This window comes from Polypterus senegalus, chromosome 11 (genome assembly GCF_016835505.1).
Source record: "Polypterus senegalus isolate Bchr_013 chromosome 11, ASM1683550v1, whole genome shotgun sequence".
Lineage (NCBI taxonomy): Eukaryota > Metazoa > Chordata > Cladistia > Polypteriformes > Polypteridae > Polypterus > Polypterus senegalus.
In genome coordinates, this window is record NC_053164.1 from 29,779,066 (window position 1) to 29,797,236 (window position 18,171).

Consider the following 18,171-nt stretch of genomic DNA (forward strand, 5'->3'; position numbering starts at 1 on the left):
ATGGAATTCGGCAGGTGATGAGCAGTTCCTGGTCTTCACAAGACATATTTTCAAGAGTTGTGCCTGAAGTGTTCAATTTTTGTCTCATCAGACCAGAGACTCTTTTTCCTCGTGCTGTCAGAGTCATCAAATGCCATTTAGCAAACTGTCTCCCGCCTAGCCACTCTACCATAAAGGCCCGATTGATGATGTTTGGCTGAGATGGTCATCCTCGGACAGGTTCTCTTATCTCGGGAAAGGACTTGTCAAGGTCTGTTAGACTTATCATTTTGTTCTTAGTCACCTCCCTGACCAAGGCCTTTCTTGCATGGTTACAAAATTTACCTGCATGGCCAACAGTGGAAAGAGTCCTGGTGGTTTCATACTTCTTCTAGTTAACAATTATTGAGGCCACTGTACTCCTAGGAACACTGAACACTTGGTTTTATCCCGTTGCCCTGATCTATGCCTCACCACAGTTTGATCACAGAGGTCTACAGGGAGCTCCCTAGACTTCATGGCTTAGTTTTTGTCCTGACATGCAGTGTGAATTGTGAACCTTCCATACACAGGTGTGTGTCTTTCTAAATGATGTCCAGACAATTCAGTTTGCCAGAGATGGACTCCAGTCAAGTTGTCAACACATCTCAAGGAGCAATAAACCAAACAGGATGGACCTGAGCGCAGTTTGGTGTGCCACAGCAAAGAGTCTGAATACTAATAGGAAGGAGAGATTTTAGTTTTTGGGTTTTCATAAATTTGAAAACCTTTCTAAAAATGATCTTGTCATTTATTCATTATGAGTTATTTAGTGTAGACTGATGGGCAAAAATTGCAAAATGATCCATTTATAATTAATTCTACAATATGTGTGCACAAAGTGAAGGGGTCTGAGTACTTTCTGCACTCACCGTATTCTCAGTAATTTGTAAGCTTTTTCAGGCAAAGGGGAATTTATGAATCCCATTTTGAACGTAGAATTCAGACAGTATTTAGCACCTATGATGTTGAATTAAAAGTATAGTTTGTGTCGAATGTTGTTAACTGACAATGTTCAGGATTATGGAACCCATGGGGATTATGGAACTCATGGGATCTTCTAAAAGGCACAGATACAGCACGTGTACACTTCTTACTGATCCTTGCCAGCATGCATTGATGCTTTTTATGACTGTTTCTTATAAAGTTAATTGCCCTTGTGCACTAACTGTTCATTCAGGTCCCCGATCTTCATTCTCCTTATTTCAGATTTGAAGAACCGTAGACACATTCTTTTTGATGTCCAACACGCAGTTGAAGTTCTCTCCTTTATTGTGTCTAACAACTTGGAGCACAATGGCCCAAACATGAATGTGTAATGTGCAGAAACACCTGAGGCTGAATGAAACAAAAGAAAAGGTGCATTGTTCTGTCTTTGCAGTGTGCTTGTGTATAGGTGTTGTGACCACCAGGCAACAATGCAGCTCCCCAAACCCCAGACACAAGTCTATGGACAGAGTCCCAATCCAAATGAAAGGTTTTAATTAAATAAATGCCTTCCACAAAGGTTTCAAAAGCACACACTACACATTACACAACTCTTCCATTTTCTTTCTCTCCTTCTTCTGTTTCTACTTCCTCCCGACACTCTCCCATCATACTAGAGCGGGGCTGCTTCTTTTATACAGAACTTGGAAGTACTTCTGGTGTCACTTAGAAGCACTTCCCAGATGTAGCTGAAGCCCCCCAAAGCAGGAACTATGAATCCCTGCAGCACCCTCTGGCAGCACCCACAAAGCCAAAATAGAGCTGTTCTATGGGACTACAATTCCCAACATGCTCTGTGGGTATCCGTAGAGGTACTGCAAACCATGCTGGAGAAGAAAATGTCCCGAATAAATTGTCTTTCCTGGTTCATTTACACTGGCCTCCCAAACAGGTAAGGATTCCTGTTCAATCCCCGCCATGATGTCACACTCCCTACATGCCGTTCATTGCAATGTGTTTCAATTCTCCTGCTCAGAAGTCTGGCTGCATTAGTGGACATGGAGTGAGAGGAGTTTGCCCTATAAGGTGCATTTCTTCTTTTTATTCTCTACTCAACTGGACTCAGATCTGCCGAATTATGAAGCTCACCAACCTTGGGTTGGGAATTTAATGATGGATGGATGGATGAATTGATTGATTAAGGAGTATTCCCCTCCTTTATCATTCATGGGTAACTCTGTATCGTTCTTGGCAGTCTTACACCACAATTTTCATGAGTGTGACCATCTAAAGTTGCTTTTGCCCTTTTTATTGCTGCATTGGGAAAGTGTGGTGGGTGGCACCCTAATTATAAGTCAGAATTTACACAGTTCACTCCCAAGACAGTGCTTATTGAGCCAAACTCCAATCAGAGAGATCTTTCTTCATGCTCCTTCCTAGTAAAAGTGTTTTAAGAGCCACTATAACTGTGGTACTGCTAACAAAGCTAGTCTGTCAGAGCTCTCTGAACCGAATCAAGGATGCCAGTTTAACCCTCTCCTCTGACGTCTCCTGAAACAGCCAGTTAGAAGGTGTGGGCCCATCCGTTTTAGGTAATAATTATACTTGTGGTCAGCATTATTGTGGGCTGCCACACGGCAGTCTGTTTCAAGTTTAATTTTAAACACATGAGATGGCCTGGCACATTCAGGAGAGGCTGCGCCCACGGTGGGTGCCCATGTCGATCAGAGGCTTTTTTAAAATGTCGGGCAAATAAAAGAAGGCAGAACGTCAAAGTTTGTGATTTTCAAATTAAGAACCAGTAATCAGTAGTGCAGAATTGGGCCCCTCAGTTGTTCACTGGTGCAAACAAAACAAGAACTATTTTTGAGCTTTCCATTATTGCAGAGGTCCATAAGCAAAAATTGCAGACTTCAGGCCATTCTGTTTTGACTTTAAAATATTAATATTTTTAAGGACACATTATAATAGTAAGCTGTTTTTCAAGAAATGGCCATGAAGCCCAACACTTCTAGTCTACTCTTTAGCATGTAGTGTGTCCAATGCAGAGCTTTTGGTGGGTGCTGGACCAGCTCCTTGTTCTTGGAGGTTCATTCTACTGGGTATGGCAGACCTTAAACCTACGACTGGTCAGCTGTCAATCCTGTCACTCCACTACTGCTAAAGACGTGTGACCTGAGAGGGCTGACACTATCAATGCTCAATGCTCCCCTTTTGTTCCTGATTGCAGTATGCAAAGTGTTTTATGGAGGACTCCATACATGGAGGACACATGATTTATTTTTCTATATACACTGTTCCAGTAAGCACAAACACAATTTCTTTACTTTCCTTTCTTCCTTCCTTCTTCACTACTCCTTGACAAGCTTCATCCACCTCCTCCCGACTCTGGCTCCCCGAGTAGTGGCTGCCGGCTCCATTTATAAGGCACACCCGGAAGTGCTGCCAGAATTAGGTCAACGGGCACCTGGAGCACTTCTCCAAGGCTCAGCAGCTGTTGCAGCACCCCCTGGCGCCGCCCACAGAACCCTACAGTGTTGCACCAAACTCCAACTCCCATGAAGCCCTGCGGGAGTCCTGGGCACCACTGCAACCCTAGGGGGCTGCCATCTAGTGCTCTGGGAAAGGCATGCACTGGCCATATCTGCTCCCCCGGTCCTTCCAGCATGGAGGTGTCCCGGCCAGGCAAGGGCCCCGGTGGTCCATCACAGTGTATATTGTGCTCATATAGTGCTCATGAGAATTACTTACAAACACTTAGTTATCATTGCTGTTTTTATTTTTTTTCTTTGTCCAGTGCCTTCTGACTTATTGGTGCAAGAAAACCCCCACACAGGATATACCATTCCTGATATCTGTTTATGCAAAACAATGTCCTCCGTGGGGTTCCATCCTATTTTTGGCCTACTAGACCCAAAAAACTATTTCTAGGCCATTTTGGACAATGTTTTGCGCAGAAATTTGCTCCCTTATAATAAAGAGCAAACCAATAGGTCTCTGCAGCAAAATTATTTAGAGGGACTTGGTGTTGTGCGGGCCAAATCAGCAGACCCCAGAGGTTCACCCCCTAATGGGATGCATGGTGTCAAAAGTTTGAAAAAAATGGAGATTGGTGGTATTGGCATATGAAGTGTTATTTCTGAGCTGCTTTGAGGTTGCTGATCATTACTTTAATAATATTTTTGATATCTGACTCTTTGCTGGTGGTCCAAGCCCCCTAAGAATCCCTTCCAGAAGGTTTAAAATGACAAATTTCAAACAGGCATGTTTAGCTATTTCAAAGTCAGTGATTACGAATACAATGTGATTTTTGATTATTTACTAGGGATCTAGAAAATCATTGACGCCAATCAGAGCGTGGAAAATGATAAATTTCTATTACAGCTGAGAATATTTAAATTGAATCACTCATATTAATATTTCAGTGCAGCTTTGCCACAACTATTCTTGTTTATTCTGTACTTCTACTTTATGAAGTACTAGAGGGCTCTGCCCCCTGCTCGCTTCGCTCGGGTTTGCTTTACTGGGTAAACAATTTAAAAAGATTGTTATTTTCATGGGAATTGTTACATATGCATTATTTTCACTTTTATTTTAAAACTTTTGTAAAAACAATATTTGTCCTTAATTTCCTGCCCCGGGCGTGGTTAAATCTCTTTCTCACGGGATGTATAACGTTGCTCGCTTTGTGAAGGAGGGGCTGAATGCACGCTAAAGAGAGATGCGGTCGGTTCAACTGATGTCTTGCTGCTGCTGCGGGCGAGCTGTGGGTTCTGCTTGTCGCGCTTTGCATCGATCATTTAAAAGCCTGTATAGCAGCTGTCCTTTTGCCACTTCATGTCTCTGCCTCTAAGTGTTAAACAAACACTAAGGAGATGCACTCGGATCTGCTGGCTTGCTGCAGCTGCTTCTGGCGAGCTGCGTGTTCTGCTTGTCATTGTTTTAAGATCTCTGAGCACATGAAGTGCGTCTGCCAAAAACATTCCCACAACTGTGAAGTTAGATGTCCGTGAACTTGTTTTAAATTGTTTGTAAGTAGGGTGTGAGGTGCAAAAATCACCGTCTCACGGGTTTTGCTTCCTAAGGTTGTAATGTCTAGTCTCAAGTGTCGTCAAAGTGTCTCTCCGAGATGATCAGGTCTCGATCAGGTCCCCGGAGGCGCGCTACACTCCTGCCACTTCATGTCTCTCCCGCTCACGTTATGAAGGGGGGAGCTGAATGCACGCTAAGGAGAAGTGGACAGATCAGCGACCAGCTTTGTGCTGCTTCTGCCGAGATGCATGTTCTGCTTGTCGCACTGCGCGTCGATCATTTAAAAGCCTGTACAGCAGCTGTCCTTCTGTCTCACTGCCTTGTCTCGCATGACATTAAAATGTCTCTCGCAGGACGTCAAATTGTCTTACAAGAAGATCACGTCTCGTCTTCCTGGTCTCCCTGCCAAGATTTTTTTTTATAATAGAGAGGAACCATTACATTTATTATGAACACCCCCAAATTAGGGTGTCTTATCTTATGTATGCAGTGAGTGTTCTGTAGAGCGCAAGCAGACAAGTGACAGGTCTGTCATCCTTGGTGTCGGTGGTGTCTTTTGACTAAGTAAGTGATGGCTTCTATTAAAAACTGTGCTGTCTCTTGTGTGTTGTGTATAATGAATGTCAGTTCATCTGCAAGTACCAAGTGTCGAGCTGTAAACCTTTTTATACCAGAAACTATGAACTCCATCCAGGCTGGTTACCTTGCAGTTACGGGTTTTCCTGAAGTGCACTGGCGTTATATTGTTTTTCTGCTCCTCCCTGACCTGTTATGCTGTTATGCTCCAGCCGTCTCCCTGGCCATTGGACTTTATTTTTTATTCTATGTTATTTAGTATTTTATTTTTTTTATTTTTATATTTTCCTCTTTTTCTCTTTCTTCATCCTGTAAAGTACTTTGAGCTGCATCATTTGTATGAAAATGCGCTATATGAATAAATATTGTTGTTGAACCGCATTAGACGACAAGGAAGACCAGCACTGTGTAACGTTCTCCTGTGTCGCTGGGCCATTGGTTTCTATTGATGTTATTCAGTATGTGTCTGTAAAATACTGTAGTTTTCATATTTCTGGAATTGTGAGTTGTGTTGTTTCTGTACTATACATTTTAGCCCCTAGGTTTTTGTTAAAGTGTGTATTATGTATGTGTCCATGTTCATTGTGCTTTTAACGTTTTGTGTGTGTTTTTATTCTCATAAATTCTTGATGAAGGTTTCCTTGCAGTTTTCCTCATCTGTTGTTGTTCTTGCACTCTATTAATAGGCCTACGTCATGTCAAATGTCTTTAATCTGTGTTTCTAGGTGGTGTTTCCAGGCGGGTTTCCTGGGCTGGTTTGATGTTGTTGTGCTTTGACTGTTTCGTGTTTTCATTCCAATTTAGGTGATGGTAGTAACTTCATATTCATATTGTATATTAGTGTGTGCACATCTTTTAGCGTTTTAAGTGTATTTATGTATTATGAAAGTGTATGCTTGTGAATGAGTGTTGTCATTAGTGACAGTTTCTTTGCATTCAGTGGTTTTAGTATAAAGGCACGCTAAGTGGGGTCTGTCCCTGTGTATTGTGGGAGTGTTCTCTCAATGTCCTCGTCAGTTTGTGTAGCATATAATCCTTAACAGATAATATCTTGAGTTCATTGGTGTCAATTTCAGTTAGTGCACGTTCTTCCAGGATGTGCATTGTGGCGTGTGTTACCTGCCCGTGTCTCACATGAGTCTGTGATGTCGTTGGTGTTTCCTGTTTGTGTCTGTAAGTTAGCAGCAGCTTCAATGTTTCACTTGGTAGAGTCTTGTTTGTAGGATGAAGTTACGTGTGAGGCTTGTATATCAATGACTTGCAATTCATTGTTCTGTGATTTGTAAGTTCAGGTGTTTCTGTGAAGACTGTCTGTGCAGATTGTGCCTGTAACGTGTTGTGTCTGTTTCCAATTCTGTAATTGTATAATATGCATGCATGATGAACTTATTTATATTCTTTGTACATTTCATGCACTGGTGGTCCCACAAAATAGCCATAGCAGTTCTGATGGTTTGTCCACCACTCTTTAGAGAGGCCTTTGCAGTAGCCATACTGTTTTTACCACCAGTAGCTAAGGGAGATTGTAGCTGACTTTTCAAATGTGGGCCGCTGTCTAACTCACAAACACAGTCCATTTTATCTTGGATGATAACCAAGCCAGTATAAATTCCATTACTTGTTATAACCATTTTTAATTTAATATTTAATATCTCTACCAGTGCGGGTAGTGGTCTACCTTTAGTTAGGTTCTTTCCCCTCATCCTTACCATCATGGGTGGCCATAACAGGAGCATAAAGTGCCTACTGGCCTCGCTTTAAGAATCATAAGGACTTGCAGGGCCCCCTACCACGACACGTTTGTACACCATAGGGGGTTATAATAATAATAATAATAATAATAATAATAATAATAATAAAAATAATACTCATGAAAATTTTGATTTCTTGGGATGAAAATAAGAAAAATAAAAAGGCTGTGTTAACTGCTCCAAGTATTAGATGGTAAACTAACATATTTATTTCACTGGTAAATAACACTACAGGGTGGTCCAGATCTAATTATGCAATTTTCATTACGCTATAACTTATTAAGTTTATTACATAGAAAATCACCCTGAACATTAAGAAGTGTGTGAACTGACAACATGAAGAATCGTTTTCGCGCCAAACTGGAATCGTCCCTGCATAAATCAAAGTCATCCAGATGATCTGGATCTGCATAATTAGATCTGGACCACCCTGTAGTTTATTTGTATTTAATGCTTGTCGCGCCCTCGCGGCTCTGCCTGAGTAGTTGTGAAGCAGGACAGTGAGGAGGGCCCTGCCCGACTCCCCACTTCTGACATAACGCTTCCCCCTCCCCTCGGCCTGCAGCCACTGTATCAGATTAGTGCAAATCTATCACTCCTGCCAGCGACCTTTGATTCTTAGTGTGATGAGTGAAGTTGCAAAATCAACCAGAATGTTCAAGCAAATTACAGAAAAAAACCCGATCTAAATCTGTGAAGTAGTTCTTTCATTCGCTAGTTAAGCAGATATAAGGTACGCCCCAAGGCTGGCGCATGAGTGAGGAGGGCTCCACCCCCTTTCCCTTGGCCCACTGCCGCTATCTCAGATTTGCGCAAATAAATCGGTTCCACAAGCGAAGTACGATATTTAGTGCGATGACAGAAGTAACAAAATCAACCGAAATGTTCAAGCAAATTATAGAAAAAAACCCAATCTAAATCTGTTAAGTAGTTCTCTCATGAAAGTGGACATACATATCTACAGACAGACAGACGTTGGACTTTATATGTATATAGAGATTAAACCAAGTTTGTGAAGGCATATTACTTATTGTCTACCTCCTAAGGTGCTTTTTGGTAATAATACTTTTCAAATTGTCCTCAAAATAATTTCTAAATAAATGCCAATATTAAAAGTGAGCCTGGCTGTTCTTCACTTCCTCTGCATGGAGCTCCAGGTCACGTACAGTTTGAGGCACGCACTGCTCATAGTCCTGTGAGCCATTGCTAATTAGAGCCCCCTTCTTGATGAACCACACGACTGTCCATCAGGCAGGTCACACAGCACTGGGGGCTCGTCGCCCTGATCATCCCGCCGCAGCATACCGTTATGACAGGCAGCTGGCTGATGCTTTCCAGCTTTTCTCTTCTCTTGTTTACTTCTCTGATGTCACATTTCTGCAAGTGAATGTGTTATCAGGACTCCACTCTATAGTAACAACTCAAATAACTCAACAGTTGAACTTGTGTTTGACATTGTTACGATATGAAAGGTTTCTGTTGGAGGAGAGGATTTCCTCCTTAACAATTCTGTGGTATTTTTGATGTGCATCCTAAAGGAATACGCCACCCAACAATAAAGATATTTTTATGTGTTACTTACCCAGTGTCGTTTGTAATAATCTTACGTTCTGCTCTTGGGTTGAATTTGCTGGGGCAGCCTAGCCTGAGCGAGATGGCAGTTGTTTGTCATCTTCTCCCCTTGCAGATCATCTACCAGACAGTAGAATGATTGATTTCCAACTATTTGCAGATTTTTTTAAGTCCTTTCCCAGACTCACATGCATCTATCCTTCTTTGTGAGGGCCTCAGAGATCTCTTTCAGTTTAGACACAGTGATAACACACACTTCAACAACAAAAAGCACACCAAATTAAATGTGTAAGGTTTAAATAAGACAGGTTCACACAAGGTCCTCTCTAACGAGGTACTGCTCATTTGCACCTCATTCTAATCTGAGGCATTTGAGGTATTGATAAAAATGTAAGGGTGGACTTACGTTTTCCATGTGTAAAACTGCCATTTATGTTTGTTTAAGTTACATAATGGACTATAAAATGTAAATGTGGCATGGGGTTTGTTATATTACATCATCTTTATCTATAGATACTGTTTAACTGAAAATGAAATATTGATTGTACACATGATTTAACCACACCCGGGGCCGGAATTAAAAGACAAAATGTAGTTGACAAAGTAGAACGTCATAAAGAATTAAAAAATGTTGGCGCCATACACATGCAAGGCAGGTTTGAGATAATGGAAGTATGAAAAGTCAAAAGTCTCAAAAAAAACAAGGAGGGACTACTGTATATATATATATATATATATATATATATATATATATATATATATATATATATATATATATATATATATTATATACATATATATATACATATGTCATTCTTTGAATCACTATCTGATAGTATGGGTGGTTACCTACCAGGTAACGCTTGTGGTTGGTCTGTGAGCCTGCAAACATCTGCCACAGTGCCCTCTTTCAGTTGCGGGAAGCAGATTGTATCAGATTGGGATTCAGACTATGAATGCCATGAATGTAACTACCCCGATCTACATACTGTCAAATAAACAAACTACATGCCGAGACACAACGCTAGGTTCAACTCCCCGAGAGGGGGTGCAGTGAGTGTGTACGCCTGATGAGCCCAGAATTAGGGCAAAACATGTGTCACATACTCTTTGCATTATTTGACAGTAAAACTATACTGTATATATATTCTGTTTCTGGTTTGTGTATATATATATATATATATATATATATATATATTGTGAGCTGGAGGGTTGATCGCACCCCAAATAGAGACAGACGCCCCTGGGAAAACCACAAACCCTGAAACACTGACCACCCTCACTTTGCTCCTTATCCTTGCACTATAACGCGTAATACAAGCCTTGCGCGGTACTCCGCCGACTTATAAGCCTTGCGCGCCCTGTCAGTTTTGGAATTGATTGTTTGCTTTTATCTCTCTCTGCTCCTAGCGGAACTGTCATCTCTGACTTGTCATGGAGCACGTTTAAGCTCATGTGTTTGCGGTGTCTGAATAAAAATCCTTCTTTTTTTCTACGACCTTCTGTGTCTCTGTGCAAATCTGTGACCCAAGCGTGACAATATATACAAAAAACTTTTCTGGGGGTGCACTTACATTTTCACATGGCTCTATGTAAGGTTATCTTTATATATAATACACTACCGTGGCTGTTCATTTGCCTGTCCAGGATTTTAAATCACCTGTCACTTGCAAACCATTTGACCTACTGACCTGAAATTTGGTACACACATACTACGTGACGTCTACTCTCTGCTTTTGTGGTGATGATTGACCTACAAGGTTATTCCTCTTTTTATTTTTATTTTATTGTAGAATCAATTCTTGGCAGCGGCCAGCAGGGAGGCCATGCGGCACATGCATACGGGCGCCGGTCTCATCCCTACTACCTTCACCATTACTTCCCCTACCTCTTCATATCTTAAATCATTCTTGAGGCAGAATGAAGACTTGAGTGCCAGCTTGAGTGAAAAATTAAAGAAAATTAATTGCAACACAAACACTGACTTAATCAGTTTTAACGGGAAAAGATGCTGACGAAAGAAGAAAAGAAGCGGGCCGCTAGGGTGAAGAAAAGAAGAGCTCCTCAGGAAGCAGCAAGCACATCAACCTCTGAGCAAATGAATGCTAAACGTTCAGAGAAAGAGAATGAGAACTATGAATGCTCAAGTCAAGTGTATTCACTGCACGTTATTGTACAGTGGGCCATTAGTGGTTTAAAATAACCGAAGACCTGCCTCTCAAGTCAAGTCAAGTGGCTTTATTGTCATACTATTCATGCGCTGTATTGCAGCATACAGTGGCATAAATAATTTAATATTTAATATACTTAAATAATTTAAGGTTAAAATTCAAGTCGTGCTTTTTCATTCTTCTGTGGAATGCCATATACCATTAACATAACATCCTCAAGCCCACTTGCTCCAATTCGCTATCGCACATGTGTGGTGGAGCGTCTCCTGAAAGCACAGAGCGCAAGGCAGGAAACAACCCAGTCTATGAAGGGGGCTAAAAAATAAAGTGTTAGGAATTATAAAATCATTTTCAGCAGGATAAGAAAAAATATGCTTTGGATATTTTCTTTTTTGGCTTACAAGATTTTTAGATTTTGTGAAGTTTAATCTTCGATTATTTTTATATATAGGTTTCACTTTTTTTTAATTTAAATTGTAAGTTCATCACATCACCATTTTAGCAGTTGCTATGACTAGAAAATGTGTTGCTAGGGGCTGCTTCCCTGGTTTAGGCTCACACAGACTTGATAATTATTTACCAAGCAGTGCAGAAGCCCCTTAGTCTGAGATAGGAATTGTGTTGGTGAACAAGTGCAATGAGTTTCATCTTCATTTTGATTTTCTGATTTTGATTTATAGCCCTGTTGTCTTGATTCAGTTTTCATTTTAGTGTTTTGGTTTGATAAAATTTGAGCAATCCTTGTTCAATTATGGTTACGGCTAAACCCACTGGCTTGAAAAATAACCTTCTGTTTCTGGTTTTATTTTCACTCTTCTTTTTGTTTTCCATTTTATTCCCTTAAGAAAGTGCATCTTGTGGTTAGCTACTTGCTTGCTCTTAAGCAGTCGCTCCCAGATGATTGCCGGGGGTGGTCGGTCCGGGGTGGGAGTTCGAGCTACAGAGCTGTTGGTCCGCTTTGTGTTTTCGTAGCTGGCATTACATTGAGTATGCAGCTGGTCCAGTGAAGGTGAAACTGTGCATGAATGTACCCGGTGAGGCAGCAGCATCCCATCGAAGTCTGCTTTCTGGCAGGCACTGAATAGAAAGAGTGGATTCAGAAAACATTCAGACAGGACAGATTAGCTGGAGATGATATCCGGATCCCTTCACAAATGCTGGTCACATCATTAAAAGATTGACTGTATGCTTGGTGAAGTTTTATGAATTGGCAGAATATTTCAACCATGTTTTAATAAGAAGACACTGCAAACAATTGCTAACCCAGTAAACTTGATAGCCGCTCGTTTCTTATGATCTCATTGCTGCGACCTGCGCTTCAATTCCCCGACCTTAGGTGAACATACGGACATTGCCAATGAACAGTGGGATCTGGACCTGAGCCCTGGCAGCTGAATTCTTGTTTCCACATTCCAGATGCTGCAGATTTTTACTAGAACTGCAAAAATTCAGGCGCTCCATACTCTGCTTTCACGACTATGGAAAGCAGCAGCTGTGGTTATGTGATGCACCACCTCACCGAATACGCTCAAGTTACATTGCTGAGTTCATTTTAGTTTTTTGCTTGATTGTGCACAGTGGTTTACATTGTTTTTCTAATGTTCACATGTCATCTCTTAAAATTGATTTTTTGCTATCCTATATTAAACTAAACTGAGATCACTTCGCTAACTTCACTTCACTTCACAAACTAACAGTGGCGTTTCATCTGCTTTCTGGTTACTTCCATTGTGTCATCACTACTCTTTCTGACCACATTGTGAACAAACAAGGGCAGTCAGAGGACAGCAAGCCGCGCTCATTGAGGATTTTAGGAGACCTCCTACATCCCCAGTTAGAAATGATGTCACTGCAAACAGGGTGGAATCATTTAAATCACATGAATTTCTTGGCATAATTATCACTCACAGTCTGAACTGCAACAGACAAAAAATATATAATTCTGGAGACAACCAGGAGTGAATTTTGCTTAAGACAGAGAGGGAACAATTAGACGCGTCGCTGAGTGTCAGACTTCTAAACCAATCAAATGCCTCAAGAAGGCGGAGCTCAAAGTAGAGGCGGGGATTTTGATCTGCAAAGATTAGAGGTGCTCTCGTTAACCTGGTCTGACAGACAACAAGCTTCTGTTTACGATGAATTGTCAAAAAGTCTCCATAGAAACCCCTCTTAGACGTATAAATGTGTGGTGGGTGTGCATAGAGCACATGGCACACTTTAAAAATAAACATAATCTGTTGGAAGGGAAACTCAGATTATACATTGGCATTTGACAGCATCAATGGACCGAATGGTACACGTGAACGATACGTTGTCTACAGAGCTGTGTGTGCTCTCTGTTGTTCAGCGTTACAATGGTGGAGTCGATGTATGCTTGAAGGAATTGGCAGCTACATTCATGAAAATATGAACTGCAAACTATGCATTTGTGAAGAGTGTTGTGTCACACTCTGTCAAAAGGACTGCCGTTAAGAGAGATGATAATGACGAGTCACAAGAGTTACAGATTTCAGTACTCAACACACCTTTATCCAATCTGCCTAACAACTCCAGTAGGTGCACAGATGAAGCTGCACAACATCCACCTTCTGACTGCACGTCTAAATCAGGGTCCTGGGGGCCCACTGTGGCTTCAGGCTTCAACCAGATTCATAATCAGTGACAACTGATAACACTGATCTCAATTAGCTGGTATTTTTTTCTTTTCTTTTAGTCTACCTTAAGAAAGCACAGTGGCATGATTGTAACATTTATGACATTTAGAAATATTTCAGTTTTTGCTATAGATTTAAATGCTTAACTCTCTTTTGTTGCTTTCATTATATTTTTTGCCCTTTCTCTGTGCAGTTTGCTCCCTTTATTGTATCCTAATAATGACAATTAAAAAGGAGCAGATCAGACACCCAGGCAGACAACACTGAATCATGAAAGGCTGCAACTACTTTAGCGTCAGACCCACTACTTAGTAAATAATGGATTAATTAAGCAATTAGAACACCTAGAAAAGTAGAATGAAAATCAAGATGAACTTACTGTTAAAAAGAAGAAAAAAAAACGTTATTCCCATATAACTGCTTATTTAATTTTTTTTTTCCCAAACTTAGTTTTCTAATTTCTATATTGTTCCCAAAACACAAAATATGGGAAATAGTTCACTTCACAACAGTTCACTTAATTAGGTCAGGAGTCCAATTAAAAACAAAAACCTGCAGCCACACGGGGTCCCCAGGACTGACGTTGAGAACTCCTGGTCTACATGAATAACTCGAGAAATTTAACATTATTGTCTAATTGGAAGTGCAAACATGAACTGACAAAATAGCCGCAGCATTTTAATACATTTTACAAAAGCCACAGACCACAATGTTTATCTAAGCTGTATTTGCTGTTGTTACGTCATATAGTGGTGCAACAGTCAAAATGACAGAAAGATATCGGAGCAGACAGGGCCACTTCTCAAACGTGTAGCTGCGGTGGTCTACGTGTTTGTGTGTCTTGTCTTTCATCACTGTGGCAGTGCTCATTACAACATGCAAATTAATCACTGAGCTTCAGTTACCTTGTGCTTCTGAGCTCCTGAATGGATAACAGTAATTTTAGCTTTTTATTTTCCCTTGGCATCATGTCTTTTGTTTAGTATTCTATTGTTTTAGTATTACGACCCGATGGCAAGGAAGACTGCTAACGAGACACCAATAATTGTTAAATGTTTTGTTTATTGTATGACCTGCTGGATGCTAAATCGTTGTCTCAAACTCTTGTTATATGGCCATGGGAGATGCCGCCGCCTGTGATCAAGTGGGCTTTAGGCGTCAGGCGCTGTCCGGCAGTGCAGTAACAAAGTCTCTCCTTCACAGACGCTCTTAGGGGCAGTCTGTAAGTAGCTGTCCTGGACCCCTTTTTACATCACTCATCACTCACAGCTCCACCCTGTAATAACAAGTATAAGTTTAATATGTCACTGTGCTCTGTACAAATATTTAATCAATCTACTTTTCTTTCTACTGGCATATACAGCTAATAAAAAGCCAGATTTAGCACAGGGGCTCATCATTTAGAACTGCTAGGCAAAGCATAATATAAGACAAGACAGATAAAGACAACTGCGAAACGGGCAGTCAGACTAAGAACTGTTGAATACTATTTTTGTGTGTCAAAGTCAGCATGAAACTTAATCCTCTTTGCCTTGTTTGGAATGCCATGATTCACCTAAGTGGGGGCCTGCACATGAAGAATTTATTAATTCTTGGACATTGCCCGGCACACCTTTGAAGCTGACAGACGGATGGGAGATAACGTCATCCGATCCTGAAAATCCTTTCACTGCAATGGCAAAAATGGCAGACTCAACACATCGGGCCCCCAATCCCGAACTGGGTTCTTGTCATTGGCTTCCTTTGTCTGTTATGCAGCGTAAGCCGTCATTAAACAAAGCTGTTATTTCTCCTATGTGATTTCTTTATACCGCCGTATAACTAAGAGAGGGGTATCACCTTTTTATATTAAATCTATATAGATTCAGGTTATATAACATTCCGCAATAATAAAAAAGAACTCATTCCCAGGGAGCCAACACTTTCTGCTGGGTACAGCCCCCTTCTTCAGCTACTGCAAGGACCCCACCTGTGTGGTTTCCCCAGAGGTCTGGTGTTTCATTATCTTTTGTTCTCTCAGCAGTGGTACAAAATACAAACTGAAGGGATTGGGGGCAAGTATTTTAGGATGAAGCCCTGTTGTCGTAGCCTTTGCGGCACAGGATTTCGTCACTATTCACTGCACACTTTTTAACAGGTTATCTTCAGACGTCCATTTTCGTTTGAGAATCAAGTCTGGCCCTGTGAGACTAGAACTGAATAATAAAAACAAAAAGCTCAGCAGTGTATGTTTTGTTCTCTATCAACTTACAACGTTAAACCCAATCAGTGCTGGTATAGAGTTGTTATAGAGATATTATTGAAAGCATCCTCACTTCATGTATAATAAGGTAAGGCATTGCATCATCTCACTGCAAACATTAAAATGTAGTGCGATATTCAGATATCGAAAAAAAATGTAGTCCTGAAACTTGAGGTCCTGTATACTTCATGGGTCAGGACACTTGCCAGAAGTATAAGCAAAGGCTTCACTCACTGGGGCAACCATCTCTTTCAGTTATTACCATTGATGACATGTTACTGGCCACTGAAGGCAAGAACTATTAGCTCAGTTAACTGTTTGATTCCTACTGCAGACACAATGGTTAAGCACAGTCTTTACTTCTTCTGCGTCTTTTTACTGATTTATAAACTCTACCATCCAATCTAAGTTATGTTTGTTTTGTGTTTATTATTACAAATATTATTATTAGAGACTATAATAATAGACTAGATTATGATATATTATTATAAAAGATTTACTTGATGCATTTCTGGGCAGGAATGATAAGCAAACCCATTTGCTTTGAGAAACGTTTGAGAACTTCACCCAACTCTGCAAATTTCTTTGAAGTCAATATCTGATGCTTCACAGTTTTTTCTTCCATCAACAAGAAAGAAACACCTTGTAAATAGCAGTAAATCTTTCATCATTATTATTATTTCAAGGGTTTCATTCTCATTTGAGGAGTACAAGGGGGGTAAGACTCCTTTAATGCATGTTTTGAGATGTAGCTGGGCACATGGCTAATTATGCATGCAAATTAGCCAGGCTGCCATCCAGCAAGCTTACAGGGATCAGGGTTATGAAGCACGTGGCAGTGCTCATTATTGTCAGCTAATGTACCCCTCAAATGAAAATAATGCAAATTTGCTTTTTGTTTTTTTAATGCTTGCGGGATGGAAATCCAGCTAGACTACTGATTGGTTCATTGGATCTTATAGTAGTAATGTGTGTCTGACACTTCTTCACAGCTCTCTAATGCCACACTGACCTTACAAAGTATCATGAGGCACTGGGGAAAAAAAAATGTCGTCCGTCCAATGTATTTGCCAGAAAATATTCTGTGGACAGGATCACTGGTAAACACGCTTGTGAAAAGCACTTGGGTGGATTTCACCAGTCAGTGCAAGTGTTCAGTGCTGCTTGAGGAGAGTAAATTTGAATTCCAGCCTCAGTTAATGTCGATAAATGTCGCTTTATATGTTCTACTAACGTCTGTGTCAATTTTATTCCAGTTCATTCTAAAGATGTTATATGTTAATTGGTGTTGTTGTTTGTTGTAATATTTTGATATTTCATGAGCTTATATTAAGCTATATTTCCTCTTTTGACAAATGAAGTAATATGTACTATATCTCTCTGTCTATTTAAATTGTCGCCTTGTTAATGTAGGGATAAGCCCTGTCATTAATTGGCATCCCCTACTTGAGTGTCATGGTGCCAGAACAGACTGTGCCATAAAATTGGCCATAAAATCGTCTCAAGTATTTCCCATAATTGATTTTGGACTTTGTAAAATATACTGTATGAGTTCTGTTTAAAGTGGTACACTAAACCCTTTCTTCCTAACACAGCTACAGCACATGATGGTGAGGACCTGGCACTGTAAGGGTTATCATTAGCAGCAGTTTGTCTGGGCTTATTATTTTCCAGAGTGACACATTTATTTTCCAGAGTGACACATTTTCATTATGGCAGCAAGTACAGAGAGTTGCGCCAGTTTTCATCAGGGATGGCGGGTGGCAGTCTGATCCTTTGCCAGAAATCTTGCAAAAACATCTGCACTTGGTTAACAATTGGCGCTTCAGCTTTGTAGGACTGAGATGAAATGAGAAATGTCGCAGGCAGGAGAGCGGAGGTCACTATCTCTGAGGTGCAACTGCAAAGATTTACAGACAGCTAGCCGAAGCTTTTCAGCTATCACGACCGGGCAAAAGTTGAGTTGTTAACAGATCTGTGTTTTTTATTGTCTGTAAATGTCACATTCTGAAATATTTATTTTAATATGGGCTGCTTTGTATCTTTGAGACTCAACAATAATATGTTAGCCTCTATAGATTGTTGATGCAAGTTAAATGTATTTAAAATTAATACGAACGTGTGGCCTGCAGGGGTTGCTCCTGCTCCCCATATCTGACACAGAAAGACACAAGGCACAAGTCCAGCATATCACCAGCTTTTATTTGGCTGTGGGAAACTCTTCAAAA

At 40.6% G+C, this 18,171-nt stretch overlaps 1 protein-coding gene across 3 annotated transcripts in view; it reads left to right on the forward strand.

Annotated features, from left to right (window-relative positions):
- Nucleotides 1-18,171, forward strand: part of plekhg2 (pleckstrin homology domain containing, family G (with RhoGef domain) member 2) — a 221,969-nt gene that overhangs the window by 121,422 nt on the left and 82,376 nt on the right. The gene's annotated exons all lie outside the window — the stretch shown is intronic.